Below are 9,058 nucleotides of genomic sequence, written 5' to 3' on the forward strand. Positions count from 1 at the left end.
AAAGAATATACTAGGGGGGCTCACCTTTGCACTACTTTAGTGCTTTTGCACTTCTGTGTGGAGTCTTAGTAAATTATACCTCTGTTTATTCTTTATTACCATAAGGAAGCATTTATATTACTGCTTACTTAAGGGTCTTTTTTAACTGCAATAATCACACCTTATAAAGGTGCTTCGTTGTGAATGTGATGCTTTGCTTGCTTTTTTTCTTTAGCAAACTCCTGTGAACAAAATGCTGAGTTTAAAGCTGAGTACTTTGTCTGCCATTATCCTTATCTCCTAAACTGCAATCACAGTGCAAACTTTTCTCTTTGAAAATATAGATAAATAAATTGCTGTATCTTTTTCCTGCAGAGTTTTTAATTACAGACATTTTTCCTCAATACTTCATAATTTTCACCAGCGTAATTATAATTAATGAAGTGTCAATTTATCCTCTTATACTGCCGCTGACTGCTGCTGTATTTATGGCCCCATTCTCTTTGTAATGATTGATTTATAGAATTTAGCTAAAGTAGCTTGTTAGGATGTAGGCGCAGAGGCCTTTGTTCTACTGCTTTATCAGCTGGTGACCTTGTCCGTGTCATTTTATGTTAGAACACTATAAGTTTAGAAAACAAGCACATAATGTTTTGTATTCATATTACTGAAAACATTCTGTTTGGTGCTACATGCATTACTGCTTGCTTTAACTAAGGGATTAGACTATTCTCCAGAAGAGAGAGTGTTCCTGCTATGAAAAACCAACATTTAGTAAATTATTAAATAAATAATAAATGTGTCTGCGGTATTTTGAATTTGGACTTGGCATTCAATAAGAGACAAACATATATATATATAATTTATCAATTGTTATTTGTATACTTTTAGCTGAGTCATAGGTCAAATTATTTACATGCTAATCTGTATTGAATCAGCCCAACTTTAGGGCTTACTTACTAAGACATAAAATGCCATTTATACCCAAATGCACAGTAATAATGGGAAAAATAGTGTATTATTGAGAATAATTGTAAAACCTTCAGTCCAGTCTTAAAACTCTGCTCCTCTGTATAAGTATCCCTTATCTGGAAACCCTTTATCCAGAACACTCTAAATTATGTGCCTTCTCCCATAAAGTCCATTTTAAGCAAAAAAAAAAAAAATCTAAATTTTTAAAATGAGTTTCTTTTTTCTCTCATTTTAATTATAAAACAGTACCTTGTACTTGATCCTAAATGAACTGCATGAGTCCATATTGGCTGCAAAACACCACTATTGGGTTTATATAATGTTTAATTGTTTTTTGTCAGACTTAAAGATGACCTGTCACCTTAAGACATAATTAGTAATGAGTGAAACGCAAAACGGCGAAAAATTCGCAAAACGGCGAAAAATTCGCGAAACAGCGAAAATGACGTGTGACAAAAAAATTGTCGCCCGCGGCTATTCTTTAGACGCCCGTGACTATTCTTTTGATGCCCGCGACTATTCTTTTTTGACGCTGGCGACAATTTTTGGACATGCGCTGAATTTTTCATCCGTTTGGCGAAACAATCTGCCAATGGCGAAATGCAGAAATTTGCCGCAAATCCATGCCTGGCGAAACATTTCGCATATTGTTATTGAGACAAGCTTTGCATCATCCCTAAATCTTGTTTTTATGCCGAAATGGGACACTTGATGCCCATACACTGATGCCTGATGCACTGACTACACAATTATAGACAGTGAGCATGGAGGGGGATTGAGAGGAGTGCAGTTACATCTAGGAAGTGCAGAAAGGAAAATAAAATTAACTGCCTGCCCTGTCTCTATGCCTGAAGCATAGAGGTGGGAAATGCTAATTATGACAAATTACAAATTAACAGGATATGGATGTTTTAATTAAAAAAAATAATAATAGTAATAATAATAATTTTGCCTTTGAGAGACACCTATTATAGCTCTCTACCAGTGCAAGGGCCAATCTCTTTTCACTCTCTTACTTGACCTGCAGTCTAGAGTCACAGAATCAACATAGTAATATAATGCTACCAATAATAAATGAAAGATCTTTTAAACGAGTACTGATTGAGTCTTTCATTGTGTGACATTATACATGTGTTTAGCATCAAGGCCTTTTTCATTATAGGAGATGCAGATGCACATATGGAATACACTTGGTCATTTAATGAAATAAATTGATGATTATAATGTATTTATATTGAGTAAATCTTTTACTGATGACATTGTTGTAGCACTGCATGCCTCACGTTGTATACATCTCTTCAGAATCTATGAATTTCCTGCTTTTGCACATAACACATACCAATTAACTTATACAATGTGTAAGCCAAGATTACATATAATGTGTGTGCCAATAGACCTTACAATTGTATTGATGTAGTCTCTGATCTTCTAGTACTCTATGGTTTGAGCTGTATTAAAAGCTTTTAAGGTAACCTCTGTACTATAGCTGTGTTGAAAGAATTCAACTGCCTTTAGAAATTTGACAAATCTGTGCAATTAACGCTTAGTAACAGACATTTGCCAAAGTAAATACCTGATTTAGCGGCTGATGGAAATGCACTTTCAGCACTGATCAGATCATTAGTTGCAGTGCTTGGGCTAAAGGGGTTTGTCGAAAATATCTGGTTTAACCCATTTCAATTAAAAGAAAAATAGTGCTAATGGTACGCTTTTTTTTTAAAGATATGTGTGTGTTATCTGGAGAAATTAGGAAACAATATAAATATATGACTTGGCCCAGAAACCCCCCAGAAGACCGCGTATGTTGGTAATTTTAGTCTAACAAATAGGTCTGTTATTCTGCTTGCTGATAGGGAGTCAGTATAAATTGTTATTTTGTTGCCTTAATAGCACTGAAAAAATCTATGTTGCTTTGTCTTTCTTTGGCTCAATAGTCCCAGATGGTTACAATGAACTTGCTGGACATGGTTCAGTTTAAAACCCATATTGGATTTGGCAATGCATTAGGTGACAGTGTGTGTCAGTTTACCATGGGTGAAAAAAAACAACCCTTGTAAGTTTACCAGGCAAAATTCCAGTTTTTCACCAGATGCATCTTGTGGTTACCTCAGTCAGTGTGGGGCTCTGTGAAAATGTTTGTAAATCCATTCTAAAATTTTGCCATGTGGTCCATTTTGGCAGGAAAAAAAATTGCAGTCTGTTCTGCCAGAAAAAAAATAAATGTTATTATCTGTTCTTGCCTTCCACATCAACCAATGAATGTGGCCAGCATAGGCTGGAGTCCAGTGTGAGAAAAGGAAACAAGGTGACTTCTTCATGTCTCAGTTCCCTTTATGAAGAGCAGGTACCACTGGGCTGGACGCAGCTTGGGGGGAACTTTAAATATAGATATGTACTGGCCCTTTACACAACATTAGCACCATCATGCACAATAATATTGTGTGACTCTTTATTTGAGCTTATAGTAATTAAAGATGGATGGAGAGCTCTTCTCTCATTTCAAATGCACTTTTACTACCATTTACCTAAACAAGATATCAATACAATTCGCATAGGGGGATTTGAGGAAAATCAGATTGTTATATACAAATTATAATGGTCAGTTGTTAGATGCACACAAACTTACTGCCTTGGGAAGAACTTAAATTGAATGATGATTTTAAACTATAACTGACGTGCACAGAATAACATTCTTGCTTATTTTTAGCTGCACTAGGTAATACATAGTCACTAGGTAATACATAGTTAGTGAACTCAGTACTTTAAGAGACTGTTCTTATAAGGCCTAGATGTTACCTTAGTGACACGGTACATGGAAGCTATGGGAATTTATGTGCAATCAATAAAATGGTTCGATCACATCTGTGTGTTCCTGGTCATGCAGGGTAGAAAGCTGTTACATGTAACTGCAGGTTGAAATCAATATATTTGCTTACTTTATCATACAGGACACCTTGGTTAGAGATAATAGGTCTACTAGGAAATCGCTGTCCTTTTAGGTGCTCCTTGGGGAAAATTTGAAACATCTTGGGATAAGGAAGGCTTTGTAGCAGGGAACTATATATTGTTTCTGCTAATAATTCAATTTTTTTGCCACAGATACAAGCTGTTGTTATGTCTGCAGAAGTACACAGGTAGTCCAGTTTCAGTTGCTTAGCTTTCAAATAGTTTACATGTATCTCTTTTATGTTCTGATATTACTGCTTATTGCACGGACGAAGCTCGGTTTGGTTGTCTTTTTGTTTTACACTAAATGCATATAAATTTTTATTATGATATAAAGGCACTTGGAATTAATTTTTTTTAGGGACAAGTATTGTGTATTTATGGTTCTTTCTTTTATAAATGGAAACACTTTATCTAAGTTAACGAATATGGGGATATCGGAAATAGCTAGCTACTGAGAGCTTGATGGGTAGACCAAGTGCCACTCAATTCCGAGCCTTAGTTCAAGCAAGATTTCCATTTCCATGTGGCCAAACAAAATAGGGTTCATTTGTGAGCTATGTCAAGGCCTATTAATTCCATTATTTGGCTAGAGAAGAGGGGTTTTGGTGTTTTTGTACCTTTATAATCAGGGCCGGAACTAGGGGTAGGCAGAAGGGGCGCAACAATCAAGGGGCGCCAGGCAGGAGCCTCTCCTGCCTACCCCTAGTGCTACTTTGTCATTGCCTCCGTCGCTTGTTCTTAGCGGTGGAGGCAATGACCGATCTGATCGCACCGCCCCCCTGCACCTCCTCCTGTGATTTGGCGTTCATGCGCCCTTCGGGGGGGGGGTGAGCGGAGTTCGCCGACCGGGTTGCCTAGGGCGTCCAGCCGGCTTGGCCCGCCCCTGTTTATAACTCATTGTTCTATCAGTAAAATAATCTCTGTATTCCAAAAATGTGACCTTTGCTTTATTCCATCAATACTGTACACAGATGGTAAAAGTAAAGGAAGTAAAGTGAATATATTCCCTAAACCATTTGCAGTTTTCATCTCTAGTGAATTTTCCTTCAATCACAAGTCATTTTCATATAACAATAGAAAGCAAAATAAACAGTGTCATTACTATTTGTTATCATGTAACTGCAGTCCATTACTTGCCACATAACATGCCCTTAAATTGTGCTAAAATGCCATAGTGAGTGTTGTATTACTTTGTGTCAGGAAATCTGTCAGGAGTGTGAATGTGAGTCTATAAATGCTGTGCATGGTGTCAACAGAAAAACTATTACATCCCTTAGCCTTTTGCAAAAAAAACCTCTCAGTATATGGGGTATATATGTTTGTTTTCAGTTAATTTTATTTAGTTTTAATTATTTAAAAATGATTCGCTCCCAGTCAACCATTTTCTCTTATTGTACTGCTCAGAAGGAAATCAGAGCTTGATCTTGATCAAATTGTAAGCTTGATAGCAATAAATGGACTTCATTGATCATGTCATTGTCTAAATCTAAACTGAAGAAGCTGTGTTGTGTTTGCAAGGTAACCTCAGGTTATTTTGTGCTGAAACAGCAGGTTTGCTTGTTACTTGTTTCATCAAATGCACTTCAGAATAACCCTGCACACCCTTGAGCACAAAATGCTTGAGAAAGGTCAAAAAAATGGTCTCTAGGGTGGTCATTAGCAGTGAGATCATATAAACGCCAGCTACACAAGGCAAGCATGGAGGGTCTAGATCACATTCTAGTATCAACTATCTCACTATCCTCTGAATGATAGGTGAAGTGAAGTTACAGGTACACGTGTTACATGCCATGTATAATGCATATCCCTAGAGTATGTCATGCATTTCAAAAGACAAAGCAAATCAATATTTTAGCCGTATTTGTATTTTTAATATTAAAACCATTCACTTTGGCAGTTGATTCAAAGCAAAGTACAAATAAATAGATCTGTTAAATAGATCAGTTGAATTTGTTTTGAACAATCATGATGGTTTCGGTGTGATGCCTAGGTACATAAAATGCAGACCAAAGCTATTCTTTTGAATTCATACTTCTGAATCAAAGAAACTCTTTGCTGTAAGACAGTGTAAGATAGTGTTTCTAACTCAGCTGAGGAATATAAATCCAAGGTTATATCAGTTCAAAATATACCCTCACTTGTATTGACATCGCTTTGTCTCATCTACCCATTAAGTATTTATTTGTGTGTAACAAAGATTTGGCAGAGTACTAGCACCCACCAGTACACATGTATTTCTATTTGAACACTGTCGGTAAGAAAGGCTTCCACTATAGGAGGACAAGCTGGCAAAATCACATAGTCACATATAAAATAGCATCACAATTTCACAATTAGTTTGTGAAAATTGATGCTGCCCTGTTCTACCCTACCCATCAAAAGTAACTTGTATAAAATGTAACGTCTAAATATCTAGCAAGGATTCTCCATACACCCTAGTTACACCATCCTTTGAACACCCTTGCCTAGGAAAGTAAAAAGCTAGTATGTTGCTTATGGACTATTTTATCCGCAGCAGTTAACTGCAAAAGTATTCATTTTAATCTAGTAGGTAACTAACTAAGCCCCTTATGGTCTACTTTGCAAAAGGGGAGAACGTGATAAGTGCAAGACATCCACAAAGCAGGAAGCAAAGCAGGAAGCAGGTAGACAGCCAATGGCCATCTATATAGATGCCCCTGAACTGGGTTCGAGTGCCTTTGTTACATTGTGCCACAAGTTACATTGGGAACCCTAAACTTACCACCTGCTCAGAACAGGCAGAAAGTAGAGGGTTCCTTTAAAATGCAGTTTGTGTCTTGTGCCTACCTATATCTTAGAAAAAAAGAGGGAACTGATCAATGCATATTCCCTGCCCTTATGTTTCTTTAGTTATTTCATCTTTATACGAGCATACATTTTTAAAAACAGAGTTTTTCCAGTTGCAAATTCCTAATCATACAACTACCATGCCACATCAATGTAACCCCCATATGGTCTTTATATTAAGCTCTGGCTACCCTTTTTTAAAGGACTAAAGTCAACATTAAAGGGACAGATGAGCTCTCTCAATCAATATGCTCTTTTTTTGTATGTATGAAGTAAATTTGACCAGATTAGCAACACTTTCATTATACAAAGTTTGCTGCTAAACTGCTTTTAGATCTTTGTTTCAGTTGTTTCTGTGATGTACTGAAATATAATTACAAGCACTTCATACATTTCAAAGGCTTTTATCGACAATTACATGACATTTATGCAAAGAGTCAAGTATTTGTCCACCCGCCTCTTGAGGATTGACCACAAATTCTCAATGGGATTAAGATCTGGGGAGTTTCCAGGCCATGGACCCAAAATTTCAATGTTTTGGTCCCCAAGCCACTTAGTTATCACTTTTGCCTTATGGCACGGTGCTCTATCATGCTGGAAAATGCATTGTTCTTCACCAAACTGTTGTTGGATTGTTGGAAGAAGTTGCTGTTGGACGGTGTTTTGGTACCATTCTTTATTCATGGCTGTGTTTTTGGGCAAAATTGTGAGTGAGCCCACTCCCTTGGATGAGAAGCAACCCCACACATGAATGGTCTCAGGATGCTTTACTGTTGGCATGACACAGGACTGATGGTAGCGCTCACCTTTTCTTCTCCGGACAAGCCTTTTTCCAGATGCCCCAAACAATCGGAAAGCGGCTTCATCTGAGAATATGACTTTGCCCCAGTCCTCAGCAGTCCATTCACCATACTTTCTGCAGAAGATCAATCTGTCCCTGCTGGTTTTTTTTGGAGAGAAGTGGCTTCTTTGCTGCCCTTCTTGACACCAGGCCATCTTCCAAAAGTCTTCGCCTCACTGTGCGTGCAGATGCGCTCACACCTGCCTGCTGCCATTCCTGAGCAAGCTCTGCACTGGTGGCACTCTGATCCTGCAGCTGAATCCTCTTTAGGAGACGATCCTGGCACTTGCTGGACTTTCTTGGACGCCCTAAAGCCTTCTTAACAAGAACTGAACCACTTTCCTTGAAGTTCTTGATGATCCTATAAATTGTTGATTTAGGTGCAATCTTAGTAGCCACAATATCCTTGCCTGTAAAGCCATTTTTATGCAACGCAATGATGGCTGCACGCGTTTCTTAAGCAGCAACTTTTCCAATTTCCAATATTTATGTAATTCTCAAAACTTTTGGCCACAACTGTACTTTTATTTATACTCTAATGCATTACTAAGCATTGAGGTGTATGTATTTTTGAACCTACACCATAGGTACGCACAAGTTCTAAATGAATATTGTCATAAGAGGCACAATGTTGCACTCCCTAGGAAAACCAAATAATCTAACTAGTTTCTATTTTCTTGAATGCTCAATAGTCAGCTTCATCTAGAACTTTCTGATTTTGTGGTTGCAACAACAGAGCTAGATACAGTATTTGGTTTGTTCTGTTTCTTGTGCAGTCTCCATTGGATTCACCTACACCTGCCTCAGTTTGTGATTGAAGACTTGAGTACCAAATCTTCTTGGCCCAACTCTGATGAACTCTGAAATGTCTTTGGAATCTGGAAATATAAACATCATTTCAACTTATGTATAATATTTAATACTTATTCAATAGATTTAGCTGTGTAGTCAGAATAATATATGTTAAGAATGAAAAGTTGAGCAAGCATTCCAAAAAATCCTAGTGTGCAGGCCAGATTAGTAAAAACAAAAGGGCTGATTCACTAAAGGTCGATAAGTTTTATCGCACGCTTTTTTGCGTTAAAATAGACACGAAAATTAACGCGTGATTTGCTACAGTATTACCGCATGCTTAGTTGCATATCGCATGCGTTAATTTTCGCGCCGAAACACTAATGCATGATTCACAAACACTTAGATGCGCTAAATATCGCATTGGTCTATGCAAAAATTAACACCTACTTGAGGCAGGCGGTAATTATGGAAAAGTACAGTTCATGAGCTTTTGGCAATAAAATATGGACTTTGCAGTGTGATTTATGCAAGTCTGTGTTGGCCCTAGAGTGATGCAGCCTCCAGTTGGCTAACATGGCATGCGTTTTTTTGTACGCGGTGCGTTGATTAGCGCTCATTCCATCAAATACCGCACAAAAATAGTCTTCGCGACTAAAATAACACCAAGTATGCTTTTAGTGAATCGTGCGTTAAGACGCAAAAAACTAGACGCAA

This window comes from Xenopus tropicalis, chromosome 4 (genome assembly GCF_000004195.4).
Source record: "Xenopus tropicalis strain Nigerian chromosome 4, UCB_Xtro_10.0, whole genome shotgun sequence".
Lineage (NCBI taxonomy): Eukaryota > Metazoa > Chordata > Amphibia > Anura > Pipidae > Xenopus > Xenopus tropicalis.